The sequence below is a fragment of the Panthera leo genome, chromosome B1 (genome assembly GCF_018350215.1).
Source record: "Panthera leo isolate Ple1 chromosome B1, P.leo_Ple1_pat1.1, whole genome shotgun sequence".
In the NCBI taxonomy this organism is placed as follows: domain Eukaryota; kingdom Metazoa; phylum Chordata; class Mammalia; order Carnivora; family Felidae; genus Panthera; species Panthera leo.
The window spans coordinates 55,999,706-56,019,883 of NC_056682.1; the positions used below are offsets into that span (position 1 = coordinate 55,999,706).

At 34.6% G+C, this 20,178-nt stretch overlaps 1 protein-coding gene across 1 annotated transcript in view; it reads right to left on the bottom strand.

Annotated features, from left to right (window-relative positions):
- GALNTL6 (polypeptide N-acetylgalactosaminyltransferase like 6) overlaps nt 1-20,178 on the bottom strand; it is a 1,201,435-nt gene that overhangs the window by 601,128 nt on the left and 580,129 nt on the right. The window lies entirely within an intron of this gene.

Below are 20,178 nucleotides of genomic sequence, written 5' to 3' on the forward strand. Positions count from 1 at the left end.
AAGAGAAGATTTTATGGAAATAAATAAAGGAAACATTACTTAAAATGAGCCAGGAAGCCCTGATGGGGAACTTTCACGCACACACCACTCCTGTAGTCTGTATAACCAGCAGGAAGAATGAAGGTAAGAATTATCTTGACAAGTGAGGACACTTCTCACACAGGAATTTCATCTCCTGCTTTTAAGAAGAAGGAAGCTCCCCCCTTGTCCTGCTACAATGCACTCACCACTGCTTGCATCCAGTGAGAAACCACAACAACCCTAAACTCTTGTTCTTCTCCAATGAACTTGTGTTTAAAACAATCCTCCTTAATCTTCTCCTAAAACCTCATAAAAGCTGAACTTCCCTTTGCATTTTCAGACCTGCCTATGGCTTGGCATAATTTGCTTATGCCAATTTTCCTGCTATTCCCAAATAAACTTATTTTGCTAGTAAAATAACTGGCTGTTTTATTTTTATGGTTGACAGTTTGAAAATTCTTCAATGCACAAAGACCCGATAATATTTTACATTGATTAGAAAATTTAAACTAAAGGTCAGTTTTAAGGCTGTGGCACACAATTAAAAAAAAAAAAAAGAACTCTCAATTGATTAGAGTGTCTCTGGGCAAAATCAGATTGTTTTCTTACTATGTCTGAGAGCTTCAGGATAGCTTCAGTTAGTGAGAGAGGTAGATTTGAAATAACCAAGAAATAAATGTTTGAGAACTTCTAGGAAAGCACTTTGGGTGTGGTTACTGGCAATTGGACGCATCTAAAATCAAATGAATTGGAAGCCTACTGAATTTCTGAGCAATTTGCTTTGCAAAGAAATCAAGAAGCGTGTCAAAAAAGGCTGTGACTATTGTTAACCTCCCATAGCCCGACTTAGGGCTGAGAATTCCAACACCAATTTTCTATGTGATCAAGGAGAATTCTAAAAGTATGAAGACTCACATAGCAGGTAGACACAGGGGCCATGATTGACAGTGGGCATAGGGCTTCATCTCAGGCAGTAAAATGAAGAGTTAATCCAAATTTTCTACCACTCTAGGGTACGGGTTTTCACAAAGTCTTCTCAGTAGAATTTCAATGTTTTTATAGATCAGTAACTAGCATATCATACGTTATCCCTCTTTCTAGTTGAGTCTGGTACATATTCAGTTCCTGTCTTGTTTCCACCATTGAATGTTGTGTGTCTGTGTGTGTGAGAGTGTGTGTATATTTCAACGGGGAGGAATATTTGTGTTCTTAAAAATTCTTAGTACTTAGTACGTCAAGAGGAACAGTACCCAAACATCATGGAGGGACTACAGTGCACGACATAAAGATCTTAAACTTTAAGCTAGGTGTGTTGGCTGGGTATTTCTTTGGCATATCTTCTTCGGAGAGGTATTAGGAGCTTTCCGTGTGTGGGAGAACAGGAGTACATGGGTATTTACGATAGAAAAACTTAGACTATGGCAGAAATGGAAAAGCTTATAAAGTTTCCTTTGGATTTTCCTACAGTCTCTAGCTTACCATGAGGGTAGGTGGGGCCAATGACTTGTCACAGAAAAATCTTTTGGAGACTTAAGACTCCCAAATGCTTAATGTAAAAGAAAATGTATTCTCTATCTCTCCTGAACTATTGCTTCATTATTCATAGACAATCTGTTGTGTTTTGGAATACGACTGCAAAGGGGGGAAGGTATTTTTCCTATTCCATGCTCTCTTTCTGCAATTATGCTTGTCAGTCTTTTATGTCGGGCAAAGAAGATGGATCTTCAGGTAGGTGTGCCTCAACTGGATATGATACCTGCATGAGAATTAAGGAAGTCCTGCAATGTTTTCTTGTTTTTAGTTACGGAATTCAATTTTCCATAGTTTCCTAGTTTTTATAAAGCTATCACATTTTTCAAATAGTTTAGTGTGCTGCCTACATTTGAATAAACCTGCAGATCAATCTTGTGCATGAAGTACAATAGAAAAGCCAAACCAAATTATCTTTCATTCTATATCAAAAGAATCCATAGTAAATATTTAAGGGGCACCTGGGTGGCTCAGTCGCTTAAGTGTCCGACTTCGGCTCAGGTTGTGATCTCACAGTTCGTGAGTTCAAGCCCCGCCTCTGAGCTAATAGCTCAGAGCCTAGAGTCTGCTTCAGATTCTGTCTCTCTCTCTTACTCTCTCTCTCTCTCTCTCTCTCTGCCCCTCCCTCATTCATACTCTCATGCTTTCTCTCTCTCAAAAATAAATGAACATTACAAAAATTCTTAATTAAAAAAAGGAATCTATAATAAATATTTAGCATCCCAAGGTCAAAATTTTTGTTGTATGGAATATATTAGGCCTAGTGGTATAAATCATTTTATAATCATATCAGTAATACATACACACATATAAATTAGAAGTATATACAATTTTGGAAATGCACTGGCACGTTTTAGATTAAGGCAATTCTGTATGCAAAATAGGGAAGATAGCATCATCTCTATTTTTTTTAATGAGAAAATTGAGGTCCAGAGATTTTAAGTGATTTTTTAAAACAGATTTTTAAAGTTTTTAAATTTTTTAAAATGTTTATTTATTTTTGAGAGAGAGACAGACAGACAGAGCATGAGCAGGGGAGGGGTAGAGAAACAGGGAAACACAGAATGCAAAACAGCTCCAGGCTCTGAGCTGTCAGCACAGAGCCCATCAGGGGGGCATGGGGCCCAAATTCAGGAACTGTGAGATCGTGAGCGGCTGAAGTTGGACGCTTAACCGTTTGAGCCACCCAGGTGCCCCTTAAAAGTTTTTTAAATATTTATTTATCTTAGAGAGAGAGACAGAGAGAGAGAGAGAGAGAGAGGGAGGGAGGGTCAGAGAGAGGGAGACAGAGGATCTGAAGTGGACTCTGCGTTCACAGTAGCGAGCCTGAGGCGGGGCTCCAACTCACCTACTCTGAGATCATGACCTGAGCTAAAGTCAGGTACTCAACCAACTGAGGCACACAGGCACCCCTACGTGACTTTCTAAAGTTAAAAAGCTTATGAATGACAAAGCCATCATTAAATCTGTATATTAGGAATACTAGTTTAGGTGCTTCTATTATATCATTATATGTTACATTGTGGTCAGGAAAAAAAGCAGAAATCTAGATGAATTTTGAGAAAAAAATTGGTATCAGAAATAATAAACATTCAAAAATATCCTGTAGATTAATTAATATTTTTGGAAAATACAGAACTTTGCTGTGATTCACTGTCCAAACAAAGAAGTTCATAAAATTCCTTCACAGCTCAGGAAAATTTATGGAGATAAAGTCTCTTTTGTGCAGGAGATGATAAAGACCCACTTTTTATATTGCTAGACAATCAAGGAAAGATGAGGGTGTAAAGATAAATGGAAAGGAGATCTTTAAAAAAAATACCAATGAAAATTTTCTGATGTGACAAACAAACCGAAGCAATTTAATGCATGTAATTCATTGAACACTTTGGAAACACTGAGCACTTTGGAAATACGGAGCACTTTTCCTTTTTAAGTAATCCATATAATCTTTATAAGGGACAGAAACGTTATTCTGGTTTCACAAATAGCAAGAAAAACTAATGCAAAGAAGACAAACTGCTCCCTTTAATGTCAGGTAGAGTTACTAGCACATTCATTTCTGGTCTGAGTAAAAGCCCTCATTCCTGTCCCTAATCTCAGTCCGTGCTGCCACGTGGAGGTACACTTGGCTGTAAAACAGCTCCACCTGTATCCCTTCTCATTTTTTTCCTGAAACCTACACAGGATATTTGTTATCCTGGCATATGCTTATGAATAATTGCTTTCAAGTATTACACACTGCTAGACCCAATTTTTATGTTAAGTTAGAATTGCCTCCAGGGAAATGTTATAATATTAGTTGCCAGGGTGGAAAACGCAATTCAAAATCAAGATGCCACAATCAAAGGCACGGCCACATAGAGTAGGGTACAGAGTACCTACTTGCGGTAGATGTCCATAGCTGCCTAACCAGGATCGGTTTCTTTTGTTTTTGTTTTTGTTTTTTTTTTTTCCTTTTCTTTAGCATAATAGAAACTTATTTGGGGTGGCGTAAACCCAGTCCCAAAGGATAAACTCTGTTAAGTCAATCAGGATTTCCCCTTGCTTTGCCAGCCTGCCTCAGGTCTGTGTTGCGATGTGATGGGTCCTGGCTAATGAGAGCTAAGTGGAAGTCTGCTGAGGTTGGGGTTGGAGAAAGTTCTGAAAACATTTCTTTACTGATACAAGATTTGAAATGTTAGGCACTGCTGCTTTCTTCTTCATCTTCCTGCTGTGAATGTAGCTCTATTTCTAGAGCTGTAAGAGCCATTTCGTGACCTTGACAGCCAGCTAGGGAGAAGCCAAAAGAATTTAGAGATTCTAACATTATTGGTCCACTTATCTTCTAATTTTGTTACATAAACAAAAATACATCTAAGGCTATGGGGTTGATTTTCTGTTGCTTACTGACAAAAATATATATATATTTTTTTTTTCCAAATTATGTCTCAAAAGGTTAGAACATAGTTGATTTAGAAAATTCTCAAAGAATTTTCAGCCTAATACTGAAGATTTAAGCTGATGTAACACAGACTTGTGTATTGTTTTTATTATTAATTTTACATTGTATTTCATATATGATTTCATTCAAAAAGCAAGAAAGCTTAGTCATTAAAATATTTAAAAATCTATGCTGTAGAAAACCACTGCAAAGCTCTTTATCCAAGTGTCTGTGAATATCTGGAATTCTACAAGCATATTCTTAGATCTCACTCAATCATTTCCTAATTTTAGTTAATTTTTATAGTAATGTAAAATGTATCACATCCTGAATCATTTGAATGACTTCTTTATAATGGACTGCATTTCAGAGCCTCTCTCTCTCTCTCTCTCTCTCCCTCTCCCCCTCTCTCTCTCCCTCTCTCTCTCCCTCTCTCTCTCTCTCTCTCTCCCTCCCTCTCTCCCATCTAATCAGTGGTGCTTTAAAATGATACATGTGACTTTTGGATCATTTCCAACCAATCCTGGGTAGGCAGCTATGGACATCTACCGCAAGTAGGTACTCTGTACCCTACTCTATGTGGCCGTGCCTTTGATTGTGGCATCTTGATTTTGAATTGCGTTTTCCACCCTGGCAACTAATATTATAACATTTCCCTGGAGGCAATTCTAACTTAACATAAAAATTGGGTCTAGCAGTGTGTAATACTTGAAAGCAATTATTCATAAGCATATGCCAGGATAACAAATATCCTGTGTAGGTTTCAGGAAAAAAATGAGAAGGGATACAGGTGGAGCTGTTTTACAGCCAAGTGTACCTCCACGTGGCAGCACGGACTGAGATTAGGGACAGGAATGAGGGCTTTTACTCAGATTAGCATGTCTTAATGTCAAAATGGCATGTTTCTGCCATTTTGCTCACAATTTACTTGAATAACTTTTCACAAAGAAAAACTTATCTGAAAATATTTCTCAAAATAAAAGACAATTTCATGAAATGAGTGACACAACCCATGTAATATGGCCCTGAGGAACTGCCAGAAATCTGTGTGTGACAACTTTCAGACTGCTTAGATACTATCTTGGTAGCTACTAACTTTGCCACAGTTTATTAGTAATAGAGATGACAGAGACAATGGTAAATGTTCACCAATCCTATTGATAACATCCAATTAGTTCTAATCCTGTAACTGAGTTGTATGGATTGTAGGCAGATGAGACGCATGCCATTTCCAAGCCTAGTCCACCAAAATGCATTTTTCCCTCTTTCTTTGGGTTCTTCCATGAGTCTTCCATTATTGACATTGGGTGACTTTAAGGCCATAAGATGGTGGTGCCACTAGATGTGAGTGGCTTGAGTCTTGAGTCACCACTTGGGTCACAACTACCCAGGAATTGCCCAGCCAAAAATATATGGTCATTGAATTGTATGAGTAAGGACAAAATTTTTTGTATGTGAATCTGCTCAGAATGGAGGTTGATTTTTATAGTAACAAATTGTATTAAATATCTATTGTTGCACGCAAAGTTATCCCAAGTTAGTAGTTCAAAACAACAATTTATTACCTCCTACCTAGGTCAGTAATCTTGGAGTGGCTTAGCGAGGCAGTTCTGACTCAGAGTCTCTCATGACGTTGGGATTGAAGGGTCATCAAGGGATGCGATCATCAGAAGCTTGCCTGGGGAAACAAGAATTCACTTCCAAGCCCACTAATATGGCTGTTGACTGTAGGCCTCAGTTCTCACCAAAGGAGCCTCAACATAGGACTTCTCCCAACATCAGAGTTGGGTACTCCCAAAGCAAATGATGACAGACAGAAGGAGAAAGAAAGAGAGAAAATAGGTACTTGTGATAGAAGCCATGGTCTGTAATATTTTTCTTTGAAGTGACGTATTGTAACTTCTACTTTATACTATGGAGCACATAGACCAATCTTGGTATAATATGGTTGGATGCCACACAAGGGAATAAATTCCAAAGGCAGGGATTACTATGGACCATTTTGAAGGCTGGCTACCTCATTGATATAAATACCAAGATTAATACTTAAAAAAAAAAAAAGCAGGATGATCATGGAACAAAGTAGTTCAGCTGATTTTCTATGCTTGTAACACAAATTTTTTAATGTTTTGTCACAATTTTCTCACTTGTTAGTAAAATTCATTGCCCAAAGTTTAATTTCAAGACTTTCTTTTTTAAAAAAAAACATTAATTTACTTACTTATGAAAAAAGAGAGAAAGAGAGGGATGGGGCATAGAGAGTGGGAGATAGAGAAAACCTATCAGACAGAGAAAACCAAGAAAACCAATGCAGGGCTTGAACTAAGGAACTGTGATATCATGACCTGAGCCGAAATCAAGATTTGGACACTTAACCAACTGAGGGATCCAGGTGCTCCTCCCAAAGTTTGATTTTAAAGAAGCTTGAAAATGTGGTATGGCTTTTAAGGCAATTTATAAAATTTGATCATAACTGCAAAACTGACTGAATTGACATTAGTGAATGTCTGTCTACTACATATGTAAGTTGAGCATTTCTATAAACAATCTGGCATGAAAATTAGCACATCTCATCATCTATGTTCAAACCTCTGCTCTTGTACAGAACATGTGAAAGACTATTTCACGAAAAACCTTCTTTTAGGTGGGGAAATTTAGTCTTATCATTACCCAAGGGCAAATAAATGACTCATTTGGAGTTTATTGTGAAGGCCCAAACCCGATTCCAACCGCATACTAATATAGTAATTGCATTACCAGCTTCCTCTGATATTTATAAACTACTCCAACTCTGCATTAGTGGTTTATGACATCAACAATACCAGCTGATTTAATCCTGTTTTCTGCCTCTAGTAAAGAGTCATATATCATTCTCCATAATAAGAGCATACCCCATAGTGCCTTTATAAATCTTCACCAATTCCTTCCTACATTAACATTCCTGTGGTTCTAATGTAACTACTTCATCAACAGATACACATTCATGTTTGCTGACTAAACACATTCATATTCACATATTAAACATGAATAATTAAATTCACAAAAAATTAAAACAGGCTTTCCTTTAATTTTAGGATGTGATAGTTCATTTACTCAGGAATTATTTGTGAATTTGCACAATCTGTGACCTTTCAAACCCCAGATCAACTCAAATGTGGCTTGCTTTCCCTAAAATAAAAAGCCACTCTTTTATTTATTTAGTTCCATAATAAATGGGATGGCTGCTGTGCCGTTATATCACAATAAAGATATTTTATTTCCTATAGACTTTGTTAATGTAAAGAGTAGGAGGGAAGATCAATGTGTCATAACATCATAAAGCAACCCAGAAAATAAAGTAAGATATAAAAGGGCCAAATAAAAAAAATACAATTAACTGATGATGTTTGAGCTTCCATACATACAAAAGTAAACTTCAGAATAAGATGCATTTCTATGTTTTTGTTGTTGTTGTTTGAAATCACTTTAGGGGTCCAGACAGGTGAAGTTAAATTTCTAACATTTTTTTATTAGGAAATTATTTCACGGAATAACTCTGCAGATAATAAGAGATGGCTTTTCCAGACTTGAAGGCAGTCAGCTAATAAGGCACATTTCCTCTAATAACACCAGTGTCCCAAACTGAATCTTGCTGCAATACCCAATGCTATTGTGTCCTTCACTTCATCTAGTGATCTATAATTTTTTAAGACATATTTTAAGTGCAGTAACCAAGATTATGTGCCTGTTTTATTTTCCAAATTATTTCTATTTAGGTGTTGAATAAAAAAGTTACATACTAGAGTTCTGAAGATTGGCTACAGAACAAGGTGAATACACTTAACATTACTGAAGTGCACACAAACAATGGTGAATGGTAAATTTTATATTATGTATATTTTAACACAATTGAAAAAATAAATTTATGTCTTATAGGAAAAAGGTAATAAAATAAGTTTCATGTTATGTATAAGTTCTTTAATGGTAAAAAGTAAAAAGATGTTCCTACTTAAAATATAAAATTAATTATATGGAATTATTGAATAGCTATATTGTACCCCTGAAGCTAATATAACACTGTATGCTAATGATACTGGAATTAAAATAAATTTTAAAAAATATATAAAATTAATGAATTAAGAAAATTTTATTTTAATTTTGAAAGTTACTGCATTTTGTTTTTAGTGCATAGAAATTTATTCTTGTGAGTATTCTAAAATAATTAGGCTAATAGGTGACAGCAGAAAAATTTAGACATTTTTATCCCTTCATATTTCTGAGTCTTGTGGTCTTGTGTATGATATCAAGTCTAAGTCTTGGTTTCTACCTATTTTATAGGGTAGGTGTGTGGATTCATCAAGATAATCTATAAAAAAGTATCTGCCACAGTGCTTAGCACATGATAGATGTTTAACAAATGTGGGCTTCCTTCTTTCCAGGTAAAAATCAGACACGTCTATCCTGAATGAATAAACAGTGGGTGATAATGGCTACAGGTCAGGCTGCTGAATATTGAAAACAAATACATTTTAAAAAGGGCCCCAGTCAATATCATGATTGCAGACTTTTAAAACTAAGCAGAGGATCCAGCTAAGCCATAGTGACTCTTTACCCCAGAAACTGTGAGATAGTAAATAATTGTTGAAGACTTTTAAAAGTCTTTCATCAATTTACCCATATCTAAAAAATTTATTGGGGCACCTGGATGGCTCAGTCAGTTGAGTGTCCGACTCTTGATTTCGGTTCAGGTCATGATCCCAGGTTGTGGGATCAAGCTCTGTGTTGGGCTCTGAGCTGACAGTGTGGAGCCTGCTTGGGATTTTCTCTCTCTCCCTCTCTCTGCCCCTTTCCCACTCGCACACTCTCTCAAAATAAATAAACATTAAAAAAATAAATAAAATAAAAAAAATTATTAATCATTGTTTTAACTTTTAAATACCAACATCAGAAAATGTGTATGGATATATGGAGCATACTTTCAAATATATATATTTTTTTTACTTTGTGTTTTATAACTTTTCCTAAGTAAAATATTCTTATTAGTGGTATATAATCTAAGAAGTCCTCAATTTTGATATTCAAAAAGATCAGAGGTACCCAAATTCAGAATTGCATCCCTTACAATTGTAAGTTCATTAGAGTAACATCAAATACCAACTCATACATAATATTAGATGAAATAGGATAGAGATTAATAATGCATAGGATCCAAATATCGTTTGATGTAAGTAGCATGCAAGTATATCTGGAAAAATAAATTATACTTTTGATGATCAAGCCTAATTATTTCTATTTATTTTAAGTTCTTTGAGGCATGTATGACAATGGGAACCCTATATAAACCATTACTGCATTTTGTGTAACTGTTGATCATTGTGGTTAGTAGTAGCATTTATAATAACTACTTGTTTTTTAAATGGTGTGTCTCACTTGGATTGGAACTTACAGTCACATCAAACACTGGCTTAGTCTTCAACTGAAAAGTGTTACTGATTATCAGTTTTAGCTGATAATCACATATATTAAGGGTACTTACAACGGTTGTTACTTTCAAATATTATTTTCTTTTCAATTAGAGCCACCAGGATTCAAATATTTCTTCTCTATAAAATACTTTATAAGTGAAAATATACAACACCTTTTTATTTGATTTTATTTTTTAACATCCTTAAAGGGGTGTTTAATTTAAAGATTAAAAATGCTTAATAATATCAAAGCACAGAGTATAGTGCCTACTAACTGTTTTATGATGCTTGCTTTTAGAAATGCAATGTTTGGTCCTTGAAGATTTCCATTAATAAAGATAACCTGGATTACAGAAATTTTCAGTTTGGACCTACAATAAAATGATAGCTAGAGCTGAGACAATCAAGCAGAGGCCATGGACAAATGGAAGAAACAGTCAGCAGGCCACCCGAACAAGTTTCGATCCTGTCATCCCACATATGGTTTCCACTAAAGGAATAAAGAGGAATATTTCCTCACCTACTAATGTTATCAATTTAATTTTAAAAACATTAATTACTGCCTCAAATACTTTATGGTTTCAGGTTAAACAATATGGATATCATCTGTTAGAAGAAAAGCAGAGGGAAGGCAAATATTTTGCGTGTCTTTACACACATGTGTGTAGAAGTACTTTTATTTTGAATATGCAATGTAGAGATTTTTATGCATTTTATATGTATAAATCACACATATAAATATAAAATATTTCTAGCTGCATGCACACACATATATGTATATATATATTTTTATTTTGCTTACATACTAATTTTGGTTGAGAATCATTCCGATCCCCAAAATAGGTCTTTTTCATTCTCTATATATCCATACAGGATAGTATAGGTATAGGTATAAAAAATACAGACTAAGTAAACTATCATTTCTCTTACACATAGAAAATTCATAGAGAAGACAAATGACAGCACTCAAATGGATTCAGAATACAGTTTTTGTTCTAATGGAATACATTTTTACTATTCACACATAACAATATTTTATGATAGACTTTCAAGTTCATGGTTCAATAAAAATAAGGGAGGCCAAGAAACATTCTCAAGGTGGTATTTTACCTAAATCTTCAAATGCTGTGACAAAAAAGAAGAAAAAAAAACTGGCTAAAATTTATATATTAGCAGCAAGTAGAACTTCCTAACGTGGCTTCCTATATATTTTCTACAGTTTCATTGATCCTTTTAAAAACGTTTAGCAAAATAGTATATTGGCAAATTATTGCTCATAGAATGAAGACTTGATTCTATATTCTACACAGTAATCTTGAAGAAAACAATCACATTCTTAGGCTACCTGCTGCTTGTAAATTATAGGGTAGTGTAACTATTGTATAAAACTTGGCTAAACATTCAATTCCATTTTTCTTAATTGAGGCTAATTCTATGTAGAACAAAATGCAGTGTGTTTTAATGTTGGATATGGTTACTTTAGACTCTTAATAAAATTAAATACAATCATTCAGCCCACAAAGTCATTGGACCTTGAACCTGAACCATCAAATAAAGCAAATATTCCTTTTTATGTTTTGTTGTGTAGATATAATCCAAAAGTGAATTCATTATACACTGATTGATCTTCTTCCCCAATATAAAGTTCAATATCCTACAAAGAGTTATTCAAATAGAGTCTAAACAAATCAAAACGGTAAAGCACTGATATATGAAATGACAGTAATGCCCATGAAAGAAATGCTACATTTGCACATAGTAGACATTAATATAGGTTTGTGGCATTGTTGCCATAGAATCTGTCATATGCCTGAATAATTTTGCATCTTCATGAATTTTTTATCACTTAGTTTGGCTTACTTCATTGCCATGACTTCTGAATAAATGTTGTTTTCAATGTAGACCAAAGCATTAATCATTGGTCTACTGTCAATCACTTGGTTTTCCTGCTCATATCTTAAATTGGAGTATTGATTTTATGACGTTCATATTGGTTAATATGATAAGTAATCATAACAATGAAAATTTAAAGGCTGATTGGAAACACAAGTATAGAGCAATGATAAAGTGTGATTATGAATACAATAGGGCCTACAAATTATATAATCAAATTATATGCATTTCAGATGACCTGGAAAGATCTTGAAAACTCCATAAATTTTGCTGTAATGGAATACAATGATAAAGATTTAACCACACAAGTCAAAAGTAAGATTCACTTATTTAAAGTGATTTTCTTCTGAAAAAGATGATACATATTAGATGATTCTGTAACTACTGGGAGGAGATAGAAATATAAACCAGGATGCTATAGATATAAAACTATTTCATATTTGTATCTCTTGTTATAAACTCTTGAAAAAAGAACAAACTTTTTTAAAATTTAAAGAATATGAAAGATAAATACTGTTAATAAGTATCGATATTTACTGTAGCAATAATTTAAGAAGTAAAATTAGGCAGGGACCATACTGTATGACAAACTGAGCTTAGTAAACTCCAAGTAGTTGACTGGCAGTCAGAAAATTAAAGATCCCCAGTTCTGCATTGGCAGTTGTAAGAATTTGGACTTCTAACTTTTTCTCCTTCTGCTTCAGTTTCTTCATCTAGGAAACTTTCTAAAGTTTCTGAGCCGTAAATTTGAAAAAAATGTTTCAGTTTTATGGTTAAAACTTTAGAAATAGGGAGCGGGTATCTGATATTTCACTCAATTTTCTTTTCTTGTCCTCTTGAAGACAATATTTTTTTTTGTGTTGCTAATGCACTAAGGGCCTTAGCTTCCAGGTTAAATGGGAAAATGAGTATGATTTAAGTTTGTACATACAAAGATCATCTATATACATGTTTTATTTAAATTTTCTAGTTAGTATGCATACACATTTTTTACAGCTTACCTCTTACAGAATATTACTGACTTAGGGGCACCTGGGTGGCTCAGTTGGTTAGGCAACCGATTTCAGTTCAGGTCATGATCTTGTAGTTTGTGACTTCGAGCCCCACGTCGGGCTCTGTGCTGACGGCTCAGAGCCGGGAGTCTGCTCCCGATTCTGTGTCTCCCCCTCTCTCTGCCCTCTCGCTGGTCACACTCTGTCTCTCAATAATAAATGTTAAATGTTAAAAAAAAAAAAAAAAAAGGATATTACTGACTTAATCTTTAGTTCTTTAAAAAATGTGTTCCTACTAAAGTACTCATACCAATTAGCCTTCTTTTAAGCTTTGCATTTATTTATGATTTCCTTGAATTTTTTAAAGTTTATTTATTTCAAGAGAGGCAGAGACAGCTTGAGTGGGGGAGGGGCAGAAAGTGAGGGAGAAAGAGAGAATCTCAAGTAGGCTCCACAATGCCAGCGCAGAGCCTGACATAGGCTCGAACTAACAAAATTGTGAGATCATGACCTGAGCCAAAAATCAAGAGTCGGTCGTTTAACAGACTGAGCCACCCAGGTGCCCCTATGATTTCCTTTATTAAGAAAAATAATTAAAGTGTTTGGAGATCACTAAGATTGGATTTAGTTGTTGAGCGCACAGCATCTTAAAATCCAATAGCATTGATTTAGAAAATACATGTGAAAGCTCTTTGAAACTTAATAAATATAACTTCTTAGTTGTAGACCCAGTACTATCTATATCTTTGGGTGGGGGCTTTTCCATTAACATTACACTAAAAATTATAAAGTGATGTACTGAATTGTTAGTAATTCTAGAAAAGTCTGCACCTTAAAGCTCAAGTTTTGAACACGCAGAGAGAAAGAACACTTTGTGATTATCAATAAAATCAATAAAGAGGAAACATGAATGAGCAGTCTGGGGTATTCTGAATGTGAAGGTGTTCTGGGGCTGTCAAAATTGCGTGATGACCATCTTAAGATCAACCCAAATCACTGAATAAGCAAATCTTACAAAATCCCGTTGCGTGAGGTGGGGCTCTTTCAACACACAAGACTTAGGTATGTCCATTCTAATTGAAACAAAAAACTGTCTAGACCCAAGGATGCAAGATAACATGGAGCTGCTTACATACAGCTGCTGACCATTGTTTTGTGTAACTTTCAAGAGCTTCATTTACTTGGGTAACTTCACTGCAAGGGTAGGAAATATATATCATCATCTGTATATATATATATATATATATATATATATATATACACACACACACATATATATATATATACATACATACACACACACACCCAACACACATATATAAAATATACCATCTGCATATATATATAATATATCCATTTGGAGGATGAAATATATATCATCTGCGTATATACATAAAAATATCATCTGCATATATATATATAATATATATAATATATTCATCCGGATGATATGTATATATAATATATATAATATATTCATTTGGATGATGAAATGTCAAAATTCAGTTGTCAAGAATGGCCTACCATCTAAAAGAGCTTCTTATTAAATGAGGTTTCCAGGCACACCTGGTATAATGAAACACAATTAAGCCTGACTAGAAGCCCTTCCAAACCATTTTGTTTTGCTCTAAAAATGTCTTTTAGTTCTTTTTAAAAATTTGCCAAAACCTAAATCAAACACCATTTTCTTAGTAATTACATGTTGAAGGATGTAATCATTGCAGCCTTCTGAAACTGAGAGACCAGTCGCTCTGCTTTGGGCATTTTTCCACAGTTGCTTTTGTTAATGTACTAATGAGCCATTGTCACAATGGAGCCAACCTGGCATTAGCACTTACAATAAATTTACTGCAAGAACACTGCTGTTTGTAATTAGCTCTTCATTACACAATCAGTCTGATTTAGAGAAACTCTCATATGATTTGCTCAGCAAATGAAGCAATATAATTACACCTCACTTCAAATCAACAAATTAGACTGCTGTTTGCAATTGGCTATATTATGTACTATTAGTGCCCGGGCAATTGCAGGCCTGTTGCTTCCTTTAACACTTAAGTAAAGTAAGTCTAATTAAAGCACTGAATATTTCTGTATACGCAAGAATAGCTACAGAATGGTCACAATTTTTATAATTAAAGAGGAAACCCAAGATTTATGTTCAGGATATTTTATACGAAGCTCAAGCCTTGGCCATTTGAGGCTCTTATGTTAGAAATGAGAGACTAAAAACAAAACAGGATGGAATGAAATATTCTTTTTGAACCAAATTATTTCCCAGCAAGGGCACATGACAATTGAGTAAGATTCAAATTAGGTTAAAGCAGAGTAATAAGTTACCCATTCAGTTGTGCATTTCTCAGTACTAGATATTTAGTATCTGCCAGCTAGTTATAATGGCTTGTGTTAGTTCCTTTTTCTCATTGGGTTTTTGACTCTGGAGCAATCTATCCACTGGTTGTAATAATCATTGGGAGAGGTAATTGGAAGGAGTTTTAAAGATGGGTTGCCAGATTAAGCAAATAAAAATCCAAGACATCAGTTAAATTTGAATATCCTATAATTTATCTGGCAATCATGTTTTAGGTTGTTTAAAAAAATGCTCGTCTGTGTTAAACTGGGAAACTGAGAATCCAAAAAATAATTCCCCCCAAAATAATGGATTAAAAAACCTGTCAATGAGTCTAAGAGTTTGGGTTAGGATTGGGCCTCTCCATTAACAGTATACACTTCTTTAATTGAAAGACTATGCCACTGGGGCACCTGGGTGGCTCAGTCGGTTGAGTGTCCGACTTTGGCTCAGGTCATGATCTCACAGTCTGTGAGTTCAAGCCCCGCATCAGGCTCTGTGCTGATGGCTCAGAGCCTGGAGCCTGCTTCCGATTCTGTGTCTCCCTCTCTCTCTGCCCCTTCCCTGCTCATGCTCTGTCTCTCTCTGTCTCAAAAATAAATAAAAACATTTAAAAAAAAAAGAAAGACTATGCCACTTCATTTCTAAATTCCAAATTTTTGACATTTAGAAGATTACCAGCAGCAATTATTGAATAACTCAATAAAGAAGAGAAGATCTCTTCCAAATAATTCCAAAGTAGATTTCTCTATCAATGCACACAGCTTTTCAAGAGTGGTGTGTGCGTATACATTTGTATGTATGTTTCCTTCCATTAATATGTTTTTTGACCTACTAAGGGATGGTGCATGTTGTGCACGCTCACAAGATGTGGTTCTGTTGTAGTTTCATGAAACTACAATTGGGGTCAATTTAGGAAAAGATTTCTATATCCTTCCCAAATCCTAAATTAATTATGTTATTTTCATATTTTGTTTGGTAAGGTAGTTCTTGAAAGACTTCGAAGTCCTTAAATGTATTCAGGGAGTTCCATTCCTGGTGCATATAATCAGGTAGACTTGTGTCTACCTCATCCATTGCATGGATTGTTCCTCATTCTCAAAGGGAACAATTTAAGATTAGCAGCTTATATGGCCTGCTGCTAAAACTTCAGAATCAGGGAGCATGCTGAGCTGAGACAGAAGGACCTCATTCTTTTGTTTTCTGATGCCCTTTCCTTTGAGGTGACAAGGAAGTTTGAAAGTCCATTCAGATCACAAACCCTCGACTGTGCTGCGCTGAGTCTGACACGTTCCTGAACAGATACTGTGAAATGAGCAGCGCTGTGTTTATGAACAACTTCCCAGATTTTAGCTTTATAATTTTTATTTTGAAAAGCATTGCATTATCACATTCCTTTTTACAAATTATTTAAAGACACTAACGGAGATACTACACAACATCTTAGAAAGTTAATTTAAAAAACAAGTGTCAGAATATAAATATTAGAAAATTAGGCTACAATTCAAAATGTAATGACCTGACATATTTTCTAAGAACTGCTGATCTGAGGTAATTCATTTTTCTATATAGTAAAATGTACTTTCAATGTGTCCCTCTTTCCTCTCAATCTCTACATTTCAGAACAGTATCAACAATTACCAGTCAATACCTTTAAATAATTTGTGAAAAGGAATGAAACGATGCAAAACTCTTCAAAATAAAAATTATAAAGCTGAAGTCTAGTAAGTTGTTCATTTGAACATTAGCATATGAAATCAAATGACGGGGTTCAGTCTTCGTGAATGCACTTTCTTTTGCTTTGTGGAAGATTTTGTGTTCATTTGTATTCTTACGGCACTATGCAGAAGCGATTTTCTTTTCATAATATTAGTCAAGAAATATTTTTATAACAATTAAAAAAGAACATCTTGTTGAAATCCTTATCTCTGGTGCCATATTATTCTCCAGTGCAACAATAATGTTTTATTGAAGAAGCTTGGTAACATTTGGAAAAATGAAATATTTCTCTTTAAAAATTATATTCCTTATTTTCCAACAATGGCAGTTAATGGCTTTGGATATTAAATTTTGCTTTAAGTGTATTTCAATAGTAGAAATGATGTTACTGAAAGGTAGCAGTACCTTGACCTCATTGAGAGATATACCATATTATCTTTTTAAATGACAGGTTTCTAAATCATTCTGAACAGGGCACTGAGCCTACCTGTTGAACACAGATTCGATTTCAATAATATAAGGGAAAATCATTTAGGTAATCACAGGGACAACATCACGGTGTTAACTACGTTGCACTAAGCCAGATGAATAGCATAGAAAGCCTGAAACTTCCCAAATAGAAGAGAGGAAAAAAATGTTATCCTCCTGACATACCCATAGACTTCAATGAAACGGCACATTCTATGAAAAATTTCCTATGAATAGAAGTATCATCAAAAGCATTATTATTAAACAATGTAAGTATAGTGAACAGAGAGTTTGATGTTTGGAAATTTTTGGGGGGTGAGGGGAGATTTCTGTGTCTGTTAATATGAATCAACCTCTCTCTCTCTCTTTTCCCCACCTGCCAAAGAAGGTGTACTGCTAATACTAAATAGCTTAAAAAGATTCTTCACTGGATTTTTACCTTCACAACTAAATAAAAATTTCAGCTGCACATTATTTCCATTTCCATGGGTCTTTTCCTAAAGTTTATGTGTCATATCCACAGTATAATTGAATCCAGACATAAATGTAATGAGACAACTTGCAAGAAGCATAGTTTCTGGGTCAACATGAGTTAAAAGAGTATTTGTATACTTAAATGAGCAGGCCATAAGTTTATAGAAAGACAATGAAAGAAAAATTAACTTCAAAGTTATTTTCAAAAGGGCAAAAAGCATAAAAGAGAAATAAACTATTTTCTCTAATTCAAAACATTTGCAATGGATGGGAAGTTTTACTTATTGAGAAGTATGCTTTGGGAGGTTAAAACAAAGTATGGTTTAGTTCTTATAGAAATGGCCATTGCAAAGCCAACAACTTGAAGATTAGATTCTGAACGCCATATGGAATAGTGAACTTAGCTTTATTTTCCCCTCTTTGGGAATGAAAATTGCTTTAAAAATAAAATCAATAGACAATATAGTTCACTAACTGTGGATCACAAGCAGCAAAATTATATAGAAGCCAAAATTAAGTCTCAGAAAAGGATAAATCTCTGTGATTTTCACAGTTTCGTGTGTGTATGTTTCATATGTGATTCATTGGTCATGTGATAGAAACAACACAAATGAAAGACTATGGGAGTTAATATGGAATAGAGAAATTCAAATATGAACTTTTCAAAAAGACAAGAAAATCACCCTGAGTAGAGTCACATCTGTATGTATATCTCTAACACAACAAAATATTGGATTTGCTTTCTATTTTTTCTATTTCTGCTAGACAATTTTGTCCCCGATTGTCTCATTCATCATTCATAGTGAAAATGTTTTGCATTTACGTTTCACTTCACAAAAAGAATAGCTCTCCTGTGAAATGTATGTCTGTCACTCTTACTAAAAGAGAAATGCACAGTCAAGGATGTGATAGTCATGTGGATACGTCTGGTAGACAAGGTCATTAAAGGCCTGACTTCACAAGGCCACTTCTTCAGAAGCAAACATTGTCAGAATCTCTCCTGCTGGTTTCTCTCAGAATCTTTCTTCTCCAGCCTTCCTTTCGACAGTAACCTCCTCTTGCCCTTCCTATGGGTCTTGATTTCCTCATCACTGTGCCTTTGATCATTTTGCCTCTCTATTTGGAGCCTGCTACTCAGGTTGCATCTTCTAAATATCACAAGGACTCCAAGAAGGTGTCATGAGTTCTAGGTGTCCTGGAAAGCCTTTTACCTTTCAACTCTGCTTCTAGAATTTCTGTGGTGTTTATAGCCTGACATTGTGTATTTTTAAAAGATGACATAGTTCTGTTTTGTTCACTTGCGAGACCACATGTATCTTGGCCATATCATTCTTTGGTCCCAGATGTATCATTATATAATGCTGGGGAGTCATCATTTTATCAGTCCATGTTTTGATGGCTCCATAGTAGCTCTCTGTCCATATTGACAAAATTATGGTGGCCAATTGATTTTGTAAAACTAAAATTGACTTGAATTCATTCTCCTGAGAGGTTAATAGTCTTGTAATGTAAATATTATGTAAATGCCAAAGAAACTGTACCTGAACCTAGCACTTACTAATTCTACCAATACTCTCAAAAGCACCAAGACACATATATTTGTTAAACTCAAAGGAACAAATAAGTCAGATGAGTGATGACTGAGGATTCGAAATTCTAATTGGCACAACTAATATTTTTTCTAGTTTTAAAAGAGCACAAATCCTAGGACTTTTAAAATCCTGTTGTGATACTGTTTAGTCCTTATTATTTTCAGAAAAAAAGGTAATTGGCTAAATCTCCCAACTGGTTCAGTCTTATAAATCTGACAAAAAAATGGTATAGCCATTTTTTCTTCCATGAAAAAGCATGGAAGCTATCATTATGAGACAATTTAAAAAATTAGATTCTCTTATGCTAACTGTAGTATTACTTTGAATATATATGAAGTCAGAACATCCTAATATTTTCAGTATTTAGAGTTTCTTAATAGCGCAATTCATTGTGTCCATGAGAAAACAAAGAAAACAGTTGGCAATGGCAGGGCAATGGTATAAGAATCTCAAAAAATACTTCTGAAACCAAGCCCATAAATACAAATTAACATAACTATATTTCTATGCTACTGAATATACTTCTAAAAACTATTTTTAGCGATTGAATACATTTGTTGAATTGATGTACCATGGTTTATTGAACCAATCCCTTATCATTGGGTGTCAGTTTGTTTCCAATTGTCACTATTTTAGACAACACCAATATAATTTTTTATGATTTACTTTATTACAGTGAAGAATACAGAATCTTTCCCTTACTACAGTCAATTTCTTTCTTTCATCTCAACACATAACTCAAGTAATAAACAGATTGCTGAAGGCTAATCTCATT